Below are 19226 nucleotides of genomic sequence, written 5' to 3'. Positions count from 1 at the left end.
TGGGGGAGGGGACTTTCTCATTCATGATGAGTCACTAGTCTGTGTATATGCTAAACAGGTTCAGTCTTGGAGACATCTGAGGGGGATGGCCTGAGCTTCCTGTCCACTACCTGTTTGGAATATCTATTGTTCTAATAAAAGTGATTTTTAGCTTTCATACATTTAATCATAACTATTTGTTGCAATGTCCTACAACTTAATAACAAGTATCAACTGAATCTACACATTAATCTGTTTGCTTTAATACCAAATATGACAGGTGTATCTGGTTTCGTTTAAATAATACACATACATGACATTACTTCATTATATAATTTTAAATCATCATGATGTCTGGCGCTTGATATTATTATAATTATGTACTGCATGATATAAGTGTCGAATCCATCTCTGTGGCATGTCCGTGTAAATGCGTGTGTTACCATATATTGCTGTGCTCGCTGCGCGTATTTGCAAGTATAGCGACTCATAATGTGTGTAGTTTGTATGTTCTTTTTATGTAATATTTTTGACTTCGACAGTCCACCCTTTGGCAGTAAACAATAACTGCCATCAATTATTAACATAAGAAAAAAAATATTTAATGCAATAATCGGTGACCTAGACACAAGTATGTATTCATTTCGCAAATCAGACACTTGACTATATTTAAGGAAGACAGGGAGGAGGACGAGACATCCTCTATATGCACTCGGCGGTCACGGGACCACTGGTTGGGTGTGGGACAACATTCAACCTATAGAGTATGCTGGGACAGTGCTTTGGCCTATAATGTCTGTTTTGCGACGAACATTTCACACATACATGTACCTACGTCTTTGTACACTGATGTTTGAATTCAATTGAGGTTGTGCTGGGTAGGTGAAGAAGACACAAACAAATCGTGACAGTGACATATAAAATTTTCATGATCTACATATTCCTATCATTTTTGAACATTGTTTCCATTTCTGGAACGTATGCTAGGTCTGTTTAATAATTGAACAAGGGTTATAAGTAGTGTCCTTCCTAAATAACATAAACCTTCGGAATTCGGGGAGAGCCACTCATAAACCTTTCTTCTACATATATTAATGAGCTCTTTATCTGCAATGTGTGAATAGCCATTGTCTGATTGTTCCTGATTACCTCCGAACTTCATAACTACTAGACCTTTGATTTTTCTCTGACTTTAACAAACTGATCGGCTAATCCTGGGATCCTATAAGGAAATCACTCCTTCCTCCAGAACCAGTTCCAGTCCCACACTCTACTCCTCAAAAAAACCCTCGCAAAAATAGAATATCCTGAAAAAAAAAATGTTTGTCAGCGGGAAAGAGAGAAAAGAGAAATAGAACAAAACAACTCTTGTTCATAACAAATCAATTACAATGACTGGTCTTTCTGCAATCCTTTAGTACGCTCAGGTAGTGTTCAACAGTGCCGCCTCTCAGTCTTCCCGGAACAGAGTCTCTGGTGATACTTTTGCGATCTCACTCCATTTACGAGTTCCTTCTGGACTACCGACTTTCCTGCAATGGGAAACGTGGACCTAAAGTCTCTCTCTCGGCTACTTTCACTGGGATAGTACTGTCAACAAAACTTGGTATGGTCCTTCCCACCTGTCTATTAGGCAACCTGAGCGTAAGAACAATCACACAGTCTCTTGGTTCACAATCAAGACAGTATTTGGCATACCAGCAATCAACAGTTTCAAGTTCTTTTGTCAAGTTCTCAAATGCTGGCTCATCTCAATAAGGTACTGTACTGTCACCTCATTGGTGTATTTCTGATCATTGTGCGGATCAATCATGACCTGAGGCTGTCTTCCAAAAACAACCAAAAAGAGACAAATCCCAAAACCAAAACAAATTTCGAAGAGGGTCATTCGTTAAGTGAAGATCTGGGAGTGGTTCCGATGCTACATAATACTAGTGGCAGTATCTATGATCACAATGGTACAATTTCAAGATTTGCTCCAACTTCTAGGGGTACCATTATCTACACCCAAATTTCTGCGCAATTTTTCTTTGCGGTAAACACAGCAGCATCCGTGGCGGCAGGAAATGCCTCTACCCAGTTTGAGAAAACATCAGTGCACACCAATACATAACAATAATTCCTAAAGGGTGTTAACTGTACGAAGTCGATTTGTATTTCCTGAAAAGATCCGTCTGCAGGAGGGATATGGGATGGCTCTGTTGGTATTGCTTTACCCATATTCTTCCTCAAGCAAGCAAGACAGGTCATTGCTCTCTTACCTGCATGAGAATAGAATCCTGGCGCACACCAGTAGGCTCTCATCAGCCTGCACATACCCTCTTTGCCTAGATGACTCAGACCATTTACTGTCGTGTGTTTGCAATGTAGAGTACCATGAGCATAACTCAAAAAAAAGAAAAGAAAAAAGAAACATCTCTAGAGGAGAGAAAGAAGAAGAAAATGAAAAAGAAAATGTCAGGTTTGCCATTCACCAACAGGCATATCAGTGTCTATACAAAATTTCCCTTTACCAGTATTCCCATTCTCCACCCTTTGTGTGTTATTGTGCTGTTGAGATATACTGGGTTTGGGCAGAACTCTGAAGGACCTAGGCATGTGGAGTTTGAACTGTACTTGGGTCCATGTATTGTACCACCCTGTGTGAACGCAAAAGATGAAGAGGAAACTGTAGAAAAACAGAATAGAGGTTGGTGACAGATGAGTTTGTAGAGGTGAAGAAGATTTTCTAAAAATTTGACAACTGGATTGGGCACTACGGGGAAGTGATTCTCTACTTGGTCTACTCCCCTTAAAAAAATGTCTGTGTTTGTTGTATCGCTATTGGGACTATCCCAGCCATCAATCCAGTGTCCTGTCCATCCTAAGTTCATAGGGAACCCGGTATCTGTGAGATAATTTCCTCTACCTGTGATGGACATGCATCTAGAACAGTAGAATGCGACATTAGTCTTCGTGGATGTCTAACATACTTTGTACTTCCTGAGCGGGAGCACAGTATATGTATATCATATCTAACAAAATTAAGTTAATCAGGGGCCATTTCTGCTAGGAAAAATAAGCAAAAGTTTAGAGGCCCCATCTTAACCCCAGCAAGTTTTTGTCAAAGGGTAATGTTGCATTTATTTTGTTCTACCCATTAGCCGAATCTGTGTTTTCTTTATGGCTTATGATTCCTTACTACATGTCCCTTGGTCCCGTCTATGTGTTTAATAATGTGGCTTGTGTTTTCTGTCTAGGGGATCTATATTGACTATGTGTCCTACTACTCCTACAATCTCTGGCAAAATGCCCTTCCTTCCTACAAGTGTAATATATTATTGACCATTAGGGATCTGGGGTTTGGACTGATGGGTCTTTCCTGTATGTGCCAGTATACTTACCGTCATCAACCTCTCCACCTGTTGTTCTCTGCGCCTAGCACTATTCTTGTGATGTTCAATAGCACACTATCTAAGATTAGCTACTGTGACCCCTTTCCAATTTTGCAAAGAAGTCTGCACCCTGACACTCAATGCCTTATTGAGCCCGTCCATTTGCACAGAGACAGCCACCTCCCATTTGCCAAATTAGTGTTTACCGGTGATCTTATCCAGATGGAGAGTTTTCTATTACTGCAAGAGACAAAAACAAAAAAGTTTAACAATCTTCTAGGTCATGCGAAGTATTCATTCAATCCTTCTCATCCCGTATTAAGGGTCTGTACATGGTCCAACAAACATTTCCGAGCTCATCTTGACTAGGGGCATTACTAGGAATGAATACTTCTTATATGGTAACTGAAAGAAATACCCGGGTGTTACCTTGTGTCTGTCCGCTATACTAATGTGCGGACAGATTTTTCTCCATTTCTGACGTTACTTTCTTGATTTTTTTTATTTATTTTTTTATTTTTGGGTTGTACTATATATGTACACAAATGATACCATACTTACCTGTTCCACTGGTCTCAGCCACTTCCCCCACAGGCTACTGCTCTTCTTTTACCGGTTGGATACTCCTCTGGGTGCATGAGAAATGGCTGAAAACAATCAGGTCACCTTCTCCTCCTAAATAAAACTTCAACATTCATTAGTACATATATAGGTTACAGTCATATTTTTCATACTTTTATTATTTTCTATAGTTTGTATGCTGGCTGTAACTGCTTCCACATCTACATATGGCGGTGTACTTGCATTCTTTTTTTTTTTTCTTCCTACTTGTTTATTGTTGCTACAAGATCAAATAGTTCTTATATTTCCATTCTTGTCTTATATGACTTTGGTTAGATATACCACCTGCAATACCTTAGGATCAAACTCACCAACCCCTCTTGCGGCCACAGGTTTAAACAATTTGTATGTCTGACGCTTTGTTTTCTGGATTTTATCAGACATATCCTTACTTTCTGCAGTACCTCTGGTTCAAGCTGCCCACCCTAGGGAATGATACCCTATCGTTGTCAGTCATACGTACCCATTCAGACAAAAAGTCTTCAGCGTGTGGACCATATTTCCCACACATAATACTTTTTCCTTTAAACCTCGCTGACCCCTTGGGCCGCGGCTCTTCAGCCTGAACCCTGGCTAAACGTCCCTCACTTGAGCAACTGGCTCCCATAATTGTGGGCCTTTTCCCACAAACACCAAAATACTCAATATAAGGTGACGGTGAAAGTTCTCCGAGCGCTTTCACCCACTCTCGCCCACGTTGGCCAGTACTACCATACACTGTCGATAGCGAAGGCAATGTACCCAGCTTAGGGCCCCTAATTGACCTATATTGACTGGAAGTTTTTAGGAATAACTTACCCTTTCCAGTAAAGTATCTGTCGTTGGAGATTTTCCTGAGAGAGACCAGCGAAAACTCCCTATGCACTTTTTATACACAAATCACGCTTGTGTATGCTGTATACAGTGCTAATGATACCGCGATTTTACGCAAAAGCTCGTAAAAGGGGTATCAAGTTGCGCTATATATTGCACCCACAAACGCGCGGTTCAATCGCACAGCGTATAGGTACTTGTTACCTATCCGCCGTACGACCACTGGAATCTAATCACAAGCGTATCAAAAAACTGTATGGGTCACACAGTTCATAATTCACAATTCCCTACCATGCTCCTGTGTAAGTCTCCTCACGACTTACGTATTCCAAATCCTATACTAACGTGAGTCAGCCGCCTCACGCCACCAAGCCTCCACTTACTTGGTGTACCACACGATGGGATCCCAAATTCTGGGGTTCAAATCCACTCACTCCTACATTCGCTCACTCAAATACACTTTGTTTTCTGTACAGAAAATTTTAATTCATTCAGATTGACAGCTTTACCCCCAGAGGCAATACAGTTTAAACAAAAGTTTTATACTAATCTGCTTTAGAAACCGGGTAGTTTTGTGCTATTGTAGCCTGGCTACTGTCCCACTTTTGAACTAAACGACACTATTGTGTAATTTGTACTTAGCGCCGCGCACTCTTACGCACTTTGCGTAAACACGCGACCGTGCGTGTCTCTTACGCTGCGTGCGCAGTCCTGTACTTTGTCCGAGACACGTGTACAAAACCCTGTGTCCGCAATAAAACAAATCGCACAGCTCTATAAATGTGAACACTACTAATTACTATTGCCCACTAGACACAACTTGTTCTGTATAAACTTTTATGCAGACCTGCATTTGTGTCTTTACACTTACTTCCTTAAAATACTGTTATTTCAAATTTACCTATATAGCAACAAATGTATCCTATTTCACACAGATCTATAATGACTGCAATAATCTATAATTTAAATGATATGATTCAGATTGGATAACTATCTTGCAGAACATACACTGATATACATATACACATAGTTATAATATTATATATATGTATTATTCACTAGCCTTCTATGTGACTCATTTACCCATTCAGTGCTTCTAATTTGCATATCAAAGCTATTTGCTTTTCACTGCTAAGAAAAAGCAGTTACACAGGTTAATTTGCATTTCAATGGCTATCCTATAGCAAACCGAGAGTTTACTAAATCCTGGGAAAGAAGAAGAAGAAAAAGTATTTTTTTCTTTTCTTTTTTTGTGTGCAATTTCTTACACCAAGCCAAGCATTTATCTCACCATTTACTCTCTCTAGGCCCAATTGAAACTATTTGTAATTGACTATGGCATGGGTTGAATAAATGCATTGGTAACTCATAAATGGTGCTTGATGTGACCAAGGAAACTGATTGTTCTGAGCAGACTGAAAATCAGCTATTTAGAAAATGACCTTCCTAACATGGCCACTGCTCCTCCCCGTTCCACATCCATGAGGTTTACACAAAGTGGTGGACAGGCCATGTGGTTAGTCCAAAATGGAGGACAGACCACCTTTGTCACAAAGAAATCACACATTATACAAGCACCAGAAGTTATTTTAGGCCTGAGTTAAAAAAAAAACTATATCAAGGCTATGCAGCAACTTTTAAATGTACTTCTAAACCTACTTAACAGATAAACAATCCAATTTGAATCAAACACAATATGACTTATTTGAACTTTGTTTTGCAACAATAAAAATACATTTTAGCATCTTAAATATTATGAGAAACGCATTGTCCTTTGAAATTTAATATCATTGGCTTACTGATATCACAACAATACACACAGATATGATTTTCTCAGCTTTACGATGCGTCCACCACAAGCTGATCGGCCACAGCGTCGCGTTTATAATGTACAGTGCATCATTAAGACCATGATATCCCGGACGAGCTCCCATCTGTGAATGCCAAATTATTTCCTTACAAATATTTAAAATGCCCGCTCTAATATATATTGTAAACGCTTGCACCTCTTATTACCATGTGCAATGAATGTGCGCTATACACATAGCAAAACACTGCATCCCATAAGAGAAAACAATACACCCACACATTATCTGAGTTCCAAAGCTCATTGATGTATATATTTGTTATTAAAAGGATATGTATTCAATATATCACAATGTACAGTATACACATAATTATAATGATTACAATTTATACAGTAAGCAGTTAATACATACAGATACAGGCCAGCATACAATACCATTATCCTTAAGTTATATAAATTTGTTTCTCCATATCACTCTCTCTCTCTGTAAAATCATGCAGGCACTCCATCATCGTCTGGGACCGATCAGCAACTGACTCCTGTGTGATCAGCAATGTGTTATCTAGTTTTTGGGGGAGAGGACTTTCTCATTCATGACGAGTCACTAGTCTGTGTATATGCTAAACAGGTTCAGCCTTGGAGACGTCTGAGGGGGCTGGCCTGGGCTTCCTGTTCACTACCTGTTTGGAATATCTATTGTTCTAATAAAAGTGATTTTTAGCTTTCATACATTTAATCATAACTATTTGTTGCAATGTCCTACAACTTAATAAGAAGTATCAAATGAATATACACATTAATCTGCTTGCTTTAATACCAAATATGACAGGTGTATCTGCTTTCATTCAAATAATACACATACATGACATTACTTCATTATATAATTTTAAATCATCATGATGTCTGGCGCTTGATATTATTATAATTATTTACTGCATGAAATAAGTGTTGAATCCATCTCTGTGGCATGTCCGTGTAAATGCGTGTGTTACCATATATTGCTGTGCTCGCTGCGCATATTTGCAAGTATAGCAACTCATAATGTGTGTAGTTTGTATGTTCTTTTTATGTAATATTTTTGACTTCGACACCCTGCACACGGACGTCTGGTATGTATAGTCGGAGTTGGGAGATAACTGGATTTTCCTCCTGTGGCGTGAGAAATCCTCTTGCCTAATTCCTTCCCAAAAAGGAACTCTCTGGCAAGTGGAAGAGCTTCTACAGCTCTCTTAGATTCTGCCTCCACCTGCCATGAATGCAGCACAAATGCTCTCCTAGCTGCAATAGCAGCTGCAGATATTCTGGAATTAACCTGACCAATATCTTTAGCATCTTCACCCAAGTAAATTGCAGATTCTTGAATGTGTTCTGCCAAAATAATCACTTCATCAACCGGAACCGCTGCCTGTAGATCCTTGATTAACTTTGTGGCCCAGTGTTCTACTGCTATATTGACCCAGGAGCTGATTAGTGTTGGCCTAAGCGACACTTCAGCTGCCATAAAGGTTGACTTTAAAGTAGTGTCTAATTTTCTATCAGATGGGTCTTTCAGAGTCATAGCAAAGACTGGTAATAATGTCTTCTTTGACAGCCTTCCCATTTTTTCCTTATCGAGGTTTGAAAAGGGTAATTTGCCTGGAATCGCTTCGGCATCTGAAAACACTTATCAGGGTTTTACCAAGCCTCTGACAGTCGATCATCAAGTTTTTGAGAGAAAAGATAGGTGACCGACGAACGTTGCTTTTTCCCAAACAAGGTTGTGTCTGGCGAATATGGTGCTACTGTGCCAGATATGTTTAATATCTGTCGCACTGCCAAAATAAGGGATTCTACCCCATGTGCAGAATCCTGAGGAGATAAATTCTCTGTTTCAGAGATCTCACCTAACTCACGATTGTCCTCATCTACTTCGTCTTGGGACATGAGTTCTTCCCCTGACTCATCCAATTGTAGGACTTGAGGCAAGGGCCTCTTCCTTATCTGTCGTAAAGATGCCTTAGACTGTTTCGTAGAAGGATTTAGAAGCTTTGTCAGACCTTCTACCAACTTGGCAAGACCAGCAGCCCAAGGCGGTTCAGCAGCAACAGAAGTGGAAAGTGATCTGAACATCTGTGTGATATCAGCAGCCTTATGAGACTTACGCATTGCAGCAAGTTCACTATGTAATTGTGACAGTGTCTGAGAGAGCTACCGCCCAAGGGGGGAAAAACTGTGTCCTGAAAGGAGTCATGGGCCCTACAGACATGGCGATATGCCACCGAGTTGCCCGACTGCCGATACGGCAGACGGGCGACCCGGCGGCGGGGGCGGGCAGTGACGGGGGGAGTGACGGGGGGAGTGAAGTTACTTCACTCCCCCGTCACACGGCTCCATAGAACTGCAGGCAAATATGGACGAGATCGTCCATATTGGCCTGCATGCACAGCCGACGGGGCACCAGCGATGAACGAGCGTGGGGCCGCTCATCGTTCATCACTGGTGCCTCCACACTGCACGATATGAACGTTATCTCCTTCATTAATGAACGAGATCGTTCATATCTTGCAGTCAAATCGCCAAGTGTGTAGGGCCTATTAGTTTGACCCCTCTCCACAGCACAAGTCTCACACAAGGAAGAATCATCAGTGTGAGCTTTTTTTTTTGCATTTGGAGCAAACAATCAATTTTTGTGTTGCCTTTGCAGTTGTTCCCCTCCCTATCATTGTAAATGCTGAGAACACACACTTCCAAAACACACCCAAACACAGTAGAGTTTTGTAGCTATAAAGCTCGGCAGAAGATAGAGGGAGGTATGTGATCTGAATATATACAACTCCCTTAGCAAACAGAGCCTGTACCCCAGTGTCAGGATAAAAGCAGGTGAATGTAATATGAAACCACTCTCAGTCCTACAGTGGAGAGGGAGAGAGAGAAGATTGCAACATTGTTAGTACACTGCTGTAGCTAAAGGTGGGTACACACTGATAGATATATCTGCCGATCAATTGATCTGCAGATATATCTATGGACCAGAGGCGTAACTAGGGTAGGGTGAGTGGGGCACGTGCCCTGGGCGCCTTGGCAGGCCCAGGAGAGGGGGGCGCCGCCGGCGGCCAGGGCATCATGCCCCACTCGCCCCCGTCACGCCGAAATGTGAGGCGAGGAGAGCGCAGCGTCTCTCCCTCCCCTCACCGCCGCTGCCAGCACGAGCACTGCGTGTGTCCGGTCTCCGGCGGCGTTAGCCAATCAGAGCTTGCGGACCGGCTCCTGATTGGCTGCCGGTCCGCGAGCTCTGATTGGCTAGCGAACCGGCGCCACACAGCCGCCGGAGACCTGGAGCGGTGAGGGGAAGGAGAGGCGCTGCGCTCTCCTCCCCTCACATATCAGAGGAGAGCCAGTGGAGCCACAAACGGTGAGTGACCGCGGGTGGGGGGGGGGGCACAGTGGGGCATGTATCTGGCACAGTGGGGCATGTATTTGGCATTGTGGGGCATGTATCTGGCACTGTGGGGCAATGTAACTGGCACTGTGGGGCATGTATCTGGCACTGTGGGACATGTATCTGGCACTGTGAGGCAATGTAACTGGCACTGTGGGGCAATGTAACTGGCACTGTGGGCCATTTTCAGTGGCCACACCCCTTCTGGTGCATGGCCACACCCCTTCTGGAGTGTATCTGGCACAGTGGGGCATGTATCTGGCACAGTGGGGCATGTAACTGGCACAGTGGGGCATGTATCTGGCACTGTGGGGCAATGTAACTGGCACTGTGGGGCAATGTAACTGGCACTGTGGGGCATGTATCTGGCACTGTGGGGCATGTATCTGGCACTGTGGGACATGTATCTGGCACAGTGGGGCATGTATCTGGCACAGTGGGGCATGTATCTGGCACTGTGGGCATGTATCTGGCACTGTGGGGGATGTATCTGGCACTGTGGGACATGTAACTGGCACTGTGAGGCAATGTAACTGGCACTGTGGGGCATGTATCTGGCACTGTGGGGCATTGTATCTGGCACTGTGGGGCAATGTAACTGGCACTGTGGGCCATTTTCAGTGGCCACACCCCTTCTGGTGCATGGCCACACCCCTTCTGGAGTGCAGCCACGCCCATTTTTTCAGCGCCACACCTTCGGCGTGTGCACATGCTTCTTTTGGTGTGTGTGGTTTTTTTTTTTTGGGGGGGGGGGCGGCACCATTTTCCATCTTGCCCTGGGCCCCTTCTGGTGCATGGCCACACCCCTTCTGGAGTGTATCTGGCACAGTGGGGCATGTATCTGGCACAGTGGGGCATGTAACTGGCACAGTGGGGCATGTATCTGGCACTGTGAGGCAATGTAACTGGCACTGTGGGGCATGTATCTGGCACTGTGGGGCATGTATCTGGCACTGTGGAACATGTATCTGGCACTGTGAGGCAATGTAACTTGTACTGTGGGGCATGTATCTGGCACTGTGGGGCATTGTATCTGGCACTGTGGGGCAATGTAACTGGCACTGTGGGCCATTTTCAGTGGCCACACCCCTTCTGGTGCATGGTCATACCCCTTCTGGAGTGCGGCCACGCCCATTTTTTCAACGCGCGCGCCTTCGGCGTGCGCACATGCTTCTTTTGGTGTGTGTGGTTTTTTTTTTTTTTGGGGGGGGCGCCATTTTCCATCTTGCCCTGGGCTCCGAAAACCCTAGCTACGCCTCTGCTATGGACGGATCGGGCAGTGTGTTGAGCATGCACACTGCCCGATCCGTCGTGGACTGACGTCATGAACTGGGCAGGTGTAAACACATGCCCGCCCAGTTCAGCTGTCAATCACCGCCGGCTGCTGCAGCATGTGTACTGCCCGTACCCACACAGCGACGCGCCAATATATCGGTAGATATATTGGCCGTCGGCTGTGCTGCGGGGCCGATGCGATATGTCTGTGAACGACGGAGCTCACAGACATATCGGCCGTACACAGTGGACGACGGACCCGCGATATATCGGCCAGTGTGTACCCACCTTAAGGGAGCCTGGCCCTGATTGACAGGGAAAAGCCTGCTCTTTAATGGCTCCACTCCCCTCAGCGCTGTGAATCAGCGCTAACAGTAAACAGCTGCCGGCTGTAGCCTTCATAATAAACAGTCGCCGCGCAAAACAGTCCCTCTCCTCTTACGTGAGAGGGAGGGAGGATAATATGTCGCTGTCTTCCCCTGTCTATTGTGTACGCTCTGATTGGGGAACAGGTGAACAGTTACTCACCACTGCCGAACGCCTCAGGACCGCGGATGTCAGTGGGTAGCAGCGCTTCTCATATAAGCGCTGTTAATCCCTCTCCCACGCACTGAGGAGAACCAGGGACCTGGTTATCCTAAGGCCAAGAAACAAAAAGGAGAAAAGTAATCAAATAAAAATAAATCCAGGCTGGAGCTCAGCCAAGCGTGACGGGCTCCCTCGGCAATATTCTTAAACTGAGCGCTGATGGTTGATAGAGGGGGAGGAGCTTTCACACTTCTTTAAAATGTAAAGTGCCAGGCTTCCTCGTCTATACCCCAGTGTCAGCATGTTCCAGTGTCCCCTAGAGGCTGACTGAGAAATGTTTATATACCATGTACTTGTCCTACATTGCCTTTTACTCTAAAGCCGGGTACACACTGGGCGTCCTCCGCTAGTTAGCAGTCAGCACTATATCGCAGATTGCTAATTAGTGGAGATCGCCAGTGCAGTGCATACACACTGAACGATATCAATGTATGATATCGTTCAGTGACGTCATCCCCCTCACTCCCCGAACATGTAGCTCAAAGATATTGTTAACATTGAGCTGCATGTTCTGTAGATGATGGATGAACGAGAACAACCCGCGGGTGCATGCATCGTTCATCTATACACACTGGACGATATGAATGATAGATCTTACAGAAAAGATTGTTACCGTTCATATCGTCCTGTGTACTCACCAAGTGTATACGGGGGCTTAAGTCACTGTTCTCTTGCTTTGCTCCTTTGATTATATACTTTGGGGGTAATGCAGATCTTATTCTGGGCAGCGATTTTTGCAGCCCTGCGTTCAGATAGTCACCGCCTATAGGGGGAGTGGGTTTTTGCTGTGCAGGTGTGCGTTCGCATGTGTAGCAGAGCTGCACAAACTGATTTTTTTGCAGTCTTTGCGCAGCCCACGACTTACCCAGCTGCTGCGATCACATCAGGCTGATTGTGACAGGATTTGACGTTAGACACCCTCCCTGAAAACGCTTGATCCCGCCTGCGTTTTCACTAACACTCCCAGAAAATGGTCAGTTGCCACCCACAAACGACCTCTTCCTGTCAATCTTCTTGCGATTGCCCATGCACCATCCTCTCGCAGTGCGCCGATCGCGCACTGCAGCCGTGCGATGCACCGGCTCAGTACGGTGCATACGCATGCGCAGTTTGGAACTGATCGCCCGCTGTGCGAAAATGCATAGCAGCGATCAGATCTGAATTAGGTCTTTTTGTAATGGCGCTGCGGATCCTTTATGGCGCCATATAAACGATAATAAGAATAAAGATAATAGTACATTCCTGTGAATTTCTTATTGCAGTGAATAATGGTGAAAGAAGTTGTAATTATCAGGTCTAAAATCTGTTAATTTGTAAATATGCCACTTTTATTTGGCTATTTTCCTAAATTTGGGAATTTGGGATCCACCGCTAGAAATTGTCTGCCATTGGCTCCATTTGTTGTAACAGATTCCCACTCAGTACTTAGCACATTTTCATATGGTAACATAAATTCATGTAACGTACATGTTTTACAGGACGTCTTGATAGCACAAACAAAACATACAGGTACATTACACAGAGCGGGTCACTAGCTAAAACCACATACACTTTAGTCGCAGAGTGCGCCTCAAGCTTTGGTCACTTGATGGCGCCACCGCGTAATGAACCCAAGATCAGCTTGCCCGCTAATGAGCTACACCTGGCGACCAGTAGAGTGCGATCTAGGGAATGAACAGAGGCGTCGCTCCTGCTGCTGGTGCTCTCGATGAGCCTCCGAGCAGTCACTTCCTGTTTCCTGCGTGATCCGCTGCAGAGAGCGCGACGGGTCCGGTGGGGAGGAGAAGGTGAGAATGGGGAGAGAGCGGGCACCGGGTGGAGGACGGGAAGCGCGGGGTGACGGGACACTACCAAAACCACTCACACACTTTGCTTCCATCAAGTAAATATTGTTTTCACTCTACGTATGCTCCCACTGTAGCTTCTCTTTCCATTGTAACTATCATTGTATGAGACCCGCACCGGGCAGAGTCCCTGGCGTCACATACGTGTGTCTTACCTTCCATCCGCTTGTTACATGGGTCCCGGCACACACGTATTCTGCACAGTGCCTGATCAGTGTAGCCCCTGTGTGGGGGCACTGTTTACTGGTGGTGCTGCTATTTGTCTCATGGGGGGGACTGCCCTCACCCACGTTACTGCCCTGTGTGTCTCATGGGGGGGACTGACCTCTCCCAGGTTACTGCCTTGTGTATCTCATGGAGAGACTGACCTCTCCCATGTTACTGCTTTGTGTGTCTCATGGGGTTACTGTCCTGTCTGACTCATGGGGTTACTGTCCTGTCTGTCTCATGTGGGGACTGTTGTCTCCTACGTTACTGCCCTGTGTGTCTCATGGGGGGACTGCTGTCTCCTACGTTACTGCCCTGTGTGTCTCATGGGGGGACTGCTGTCTCCTACGTTACTGCCCTGTGTGTCTCATGGGGGGACTGCTGTCTCCTACGTTACTGCCCTGTGTGTCTCATGGGGAGACTGCTGTCTCCTACGTTACTGCCCTGTGTGTCTCATGGGGAGACTGCTGTCTCCTACGTTACTGCCCTGTGTGTCTCATGGGGGGACTGCCGTCTCCCACGTTACTGCCATGTGTGTCTCATGGGGGGACTGCCCTGTGTGTCTCATAAGGGTACTGCCCTCTCACACGTTACTGCTGTGTGTCTCATGGGGGGACAGCTGTCTCCTACGTTACTGCCCTGTGTGTCTCATGGGGGGGGACTGCTCTTTCCCATGTTACTGCCCTGTGCGTCTCATGGGGCAACTGCCCCCTCCCATATTACTGCTTTGTGTGTCTCATGGGGTTACTGCCCTGTGTGTCTCATGGGGGGACTGCCGTCTCCTACGTTACTGCCCTGTGTGTCTCATGGGGGGACTGCCGACTCCCACGTTACTGCCCTGTGTCTCTCATGGGGGGACTGCCCCCTCCCATGTTACTGCTTTGTGTGTCTCATGGGGTTACTGCCCTGAGTGTCTCACAAGGGTACTGCCCTCTCACACGCTACTGCTGTGTGTCTCTTGGGGGGACTGTCTTCTCACTTGTTACTGCCCTGTGTGTCTCATGAGGGGACTGCCCTATCCCACGTTACTGCCCTGTGTGTCATGGGGGGGGACTGCCCTCTACCACGTTATACCGGCGGGAAAGATGCCTGCTGCCAATATCCTGACAGTGGCATCCCGCCCGCCAGAATGCCGGCAGTGGGACGAGCGCTAAGAGTCTCCTTGCTGGCTCGCGGCGCTCGCCACAGGGTCTATTCCCACTCTGTGTGTTGTAGACACCCAGGACTGGGAATAGCCCTGGTGTTTCCCAGGATTCCTGCTGCCGGCATTGTCAGCTGTCAGGATTTTGGACCGGGATTCCGACAGCCGTTTTTTTAACTGTATCCCGTCTCATGTATCTCCCCACTCCATGATACTGCCACTGAATAGTGGACTGATGATGCACACAGGCACTTACTGAGGCTGGCATGGGAACAGGAATGGGGAAAGGAGTGCAAGCTCTACGCTTATGTGTACACGGCCTAGAAATAATATCTCACTTCCCTTAATATTTGATTTTGGCATTATATATTCAATTCACTTTGATGTAAAAGCAGGTTTATACTAACAAATGGTCTGTAATTAGAGCTTGGCTTTTATTGTCTAGTTTAGATCTCGATTACTTGCCTTTGGTTGCTATAGATCACGCACTTTCAAACTCTGTTAGTGTGTATTACTCCAAATATTCCTGTCTCAAGACATTTTTTTTTTTTGACCAACCGCAGAGTGTAAGCTTAATTTTGTCCCTACATACAACCTCCTTTTCGTACATGTTAGAAAAAAAGCAGTATAGAAAAAGGTTCTAGCAATGTCCCATTTATTTGACTACCCAGAAGACCGTTTAGCTTCATGGTGCCACATTGTAGTTGGAAACTTGAGAGACTAACCGGAGTATTCAATGCATGTTGGATCTTCTCTGACAGAGATGAGCCGACAGTGCAGTATTCAACTAGCGGGCAATTCCGTCAGGTTTTGCCTGTTTCCGACAATGCTGATCCGACTTTTTTTTAAAGTTGGATCAGCATTGTTGAAAATGGGCCAAAATCCTGTCGGAATTGGCCGCTAATTCGACAAAACACGTGTATCCGCTGCTAATCCGCCGATCCACGTTTTTTCCGACAAGTTGTAAAAACTGCAGCACCGTTGAATAGGCCAAATCGTGATTCGACCAAATAAAGTTGGAAACTGCCGTCTTTCCGACTAGACGGCAGTTCCGACTAGAATTGAATAGAACCATAAAGCTTTCTGATACTTTTGTGCTGCCATCTGCCATTAGATGGGTCTTTAATCAGACTACGTGACAGTATTTGACATGACTTCATTGCTCAGTTCTTCAATGTGATGCTTATTTTACATGCTTTTCCGGTTGGATTGTGATTGAGTTGGTCCTCTTGGTGGTTGAGATCAAAATCATCCAAACTAGCATACTTCATCTTCATTTATCTGGCTGTCACCTTAAACCATTGTTTCTTTGCTGTGACACAATATTGACCTTTATTGAGATATTCCAAACGGAAAAGATTAATAAAAGTAGTCCCATAAATGTTAGGATAAATTGAGGGAAAATAAAAGTATTTCTCTGGCTGGGTCCACAGGATTATCCACAGGATAACATTATGATATTGTCGAGCGACAGCGAAAATGGCACCAACACGGTCACGAGCTTTCTGGCCTCCCAGGATGCATTGGGGTCTCCACTATATAGTCCCGCCCACTGACTCAGTCAGATCAGTTTTTTGCTTGGTGCGTCAGGAAGCCGCATGGTCACAGGGCTGCTGTGAGAGCAGCCTCAAGCTTTTATTATTTTATTTTTATAGACTTACTATATTGTTTTTGAGCGACTTATCTTAACAGCGTCTTAAACGCATACTAGAAAGAGTCGCTCCAGCAACTCCCCACCGGGTCGCAACAACGCTTACCTTCGGGTATCAGTGCTGTCTCGACGGGCGTCTGTGTCGGATGTTCTAGCAGGTCCAGCAGACGTAACCAGGCTGTGGACGGAGCATGGGGAAACGGTGAGTCTATGGACTTCCTCTTACTAGAGGGGTCAGGACACGGCTACACTGATTTGGTGGAGACTACAAACAGTGTGTTGATGCGCCGAACATCTAGAGTGCGACAGCGCTACGCTCCGGGGATCATAGGTGCCAGGACTAGGTAGAGGCCGCGATCCTGGGAGTTTAAGTCAACAGGGGGATTCAGACGCTCTCCTGGCCATCCCTCCTCAGAGTTCATGGCCAGTTCCCGCGTGTTTCTCGTTTCATGAACTAAATGACCTCACTTCCGGCTCAGACGCTACCACGAGGGTACTTGGTCGCAGCTTAGACGCTGCGGTTGTGTACACTGGAGATAAACCCGCCAGACCGAGTCGCAGGCCTTAGCGTCTGCATACACGTGGAAGTCACTCAGCGTCCGTGTCCGTTGGTGAGCGTCCGTGTCCGTTATCAGTTATCAAGAGCGGCAGTGTACACCAGTAGCGTCTGAATCCACTCGGTGTCTTACGAGCGTATTTGCTTGGATATGGAAGTGTGGTGAGTCTCCCTGTATCCCGCTCTACGGAGGCAGGGTATACAGTACTAAAAATTCTCTCTACTTCTTAGTATGCATTGTTAATTTTTAGTACCTATTGCATATGAGACCTGTATATTACTGTGTTTTCTGCATGCTATGTTGAAAAAAGAACCAGTTTAAAACAGAAGTACAATTTTCCTACTTATGTATAAGTTGTTATGGAGGTTGTAGTCTCATATGACAATGTCTAATGCTTTAACATGTGACTGACTGCTAGTAAGTGTGCTGACTTTTCTGTGTAATGTCAGTCCTGTTCTGACCCTCAAATCAGGTGCACTGTGGTCAGATTGATCTCACCTCTATATACTGACATATAGGGTGATTTTTAGTCACAAATTGTGTAGTCAATAACCGGTTAATACCATGTCTGTGAGCGGCAAAAGTGATGGGGAGAATTTATCAAGCACTCCTACAGCCCTAACATGCTTATCTTGTAAGTCAGGGGTAATTGATATGAATCAATTGGTCACTTATGAGGGTTTGTGTGCAAACTGTTTCGCTTTTCAGCGAAGTAAAAAACAGGAGTTGGTTCAACCACCAATAGAGCCACCATGGAATATGTTCGCAAAGACTCTGTCTTCAATAGCGGACAGGTTAGCTCCGGTAGCACCACCTCAAGGGTTAGGTTACACTATGAACCCATACATGCAGCTCCCTTCCTATGGTTTGGTTCCAGTAGCTTCTACAAGCAACCAAGGGGCAGGTAAGACTAAGACAGATGCGTCTGTGTGGCAGATTACACAAGATGATACATCGGATGATGATGATACAATAGATTCAACTCCGTATGATGATCAGTCGCAGAGCTTTAGTTCAGAAGATGTAGCTGAACTTATTAATGCTGTAAAGGCTGTTCTCTCGTTAGAAGAGCCAGCCAAGACAGTGTTAAAAGCAAAAATACCTGTATTTAAAAGAATAAAATCGGTGAAAGCTGAATTCCCAGCGTCAGATGAGCTGACGGAAATGATGGAGGAGTCTTGGGCAGCGCCCAGTAAAAAGTATAAGATTCCTAAGAGATGGGATTCTTATTATCCATTTCCTGCTGTGGATTGTTCGAAAAGAGAAGTTCCTCCAAAAGTAGATGCACATGTTCTGCGACTCGTGCATAAATCTGCTTTACCACTGTCATCTACGTCATTGAATGATGTCACAGACAGAAGGGTAGAGAGCCTGTTGAAAAATATTTTTTCTCTAGTAGTTGCAGTGGTAACACCTGCTATGGCTTCGGCCTGGGTAGCAAAGGCAATGGGCGAATGGATAGAGTAACTAGAGAATGACATCCCTTCTCCTACTAGGGAGCAAGAGGATTGTTTTTGCCGTTTAAGACAATCTGCCCAGTATTTGGAAGAAGCAGCAATTGATGTAGGCACAGTTGCTTCTAAAGCTTCAGCCTTGACAGTAGTCGCTCGCAGAGCAGTTTGGCTACGGACCTGGAAGGCGGATGCGGAGTCCAAGAAAGAATTGGAAGCATTGCCTTTTGTCGGTAATATATTATTTGGAAAACCTTTATCGGATATCCTAGAATCAGAGGCTGAATCGAAAAAGGTCAGATTTCCGGCTGCTTATAACCCTAAGTCCAAGGGTTTAAAATTTCGCTCATTTCGTTGGCAAAGCGAAAGCTAAAGAGGAGCCTAAGCAACCCCAGTTTAAATCCAGGGGTAGGAAGCAGTGGGCTAGCAAAAAGCCAGCTTCCAAACCTGAACAGAAACCGTCAGCCTGAAGAGACGGGCCTCCGCCTGGAGGATTCCAG

The 19226-nt window shown here is 45.3% G+C and overlaps 1 protein-coding gene across 5 annotated transcripts in view; it reads left to right on the top strand.

Annotated features, from left to right (window-relative positions):
• Positions 1-13565: 13565 nt before the first annotated feature.
• The window catches only part of LOC134932972 (C-terminal-binding protein 2), a 131965-nt gene continuing 126304 nt past the window's right edge, over positions 13566-19226 (top strand). For 2 of the 5 annotated variants that reach the window (XM_063927865.1, XM_063927862.1), the window contains exon 1: positions 13568-13662. The gene's annotated coding sequence lies outside the window, so the exon portion shown is untranslated. The other 3 variants (XM_063927864.1, XM_063927866.1, XM_063927863.1) reach the window with 3 other exon arrangements.

Source organism: Pseudophryne corroboree, chromosome 6 (genome assembly GCF_028390025.1).
Source record: "Pseudophryne corroboree isolate aPseCor3 chromosome 6, aPseCor3.hap2, whole genome shotgun sequence".
Taxonomy (NCBI): domain Eukaryota; kingdom Metazoa; phylum Chordata; class Amphibia; order Anura; family Myobatrachidae; genus Pseudophryne; species Pseudophryne corroboree.
This window is presented reverse-complemented; position numbering and strand designations above follow the sequence as displayed.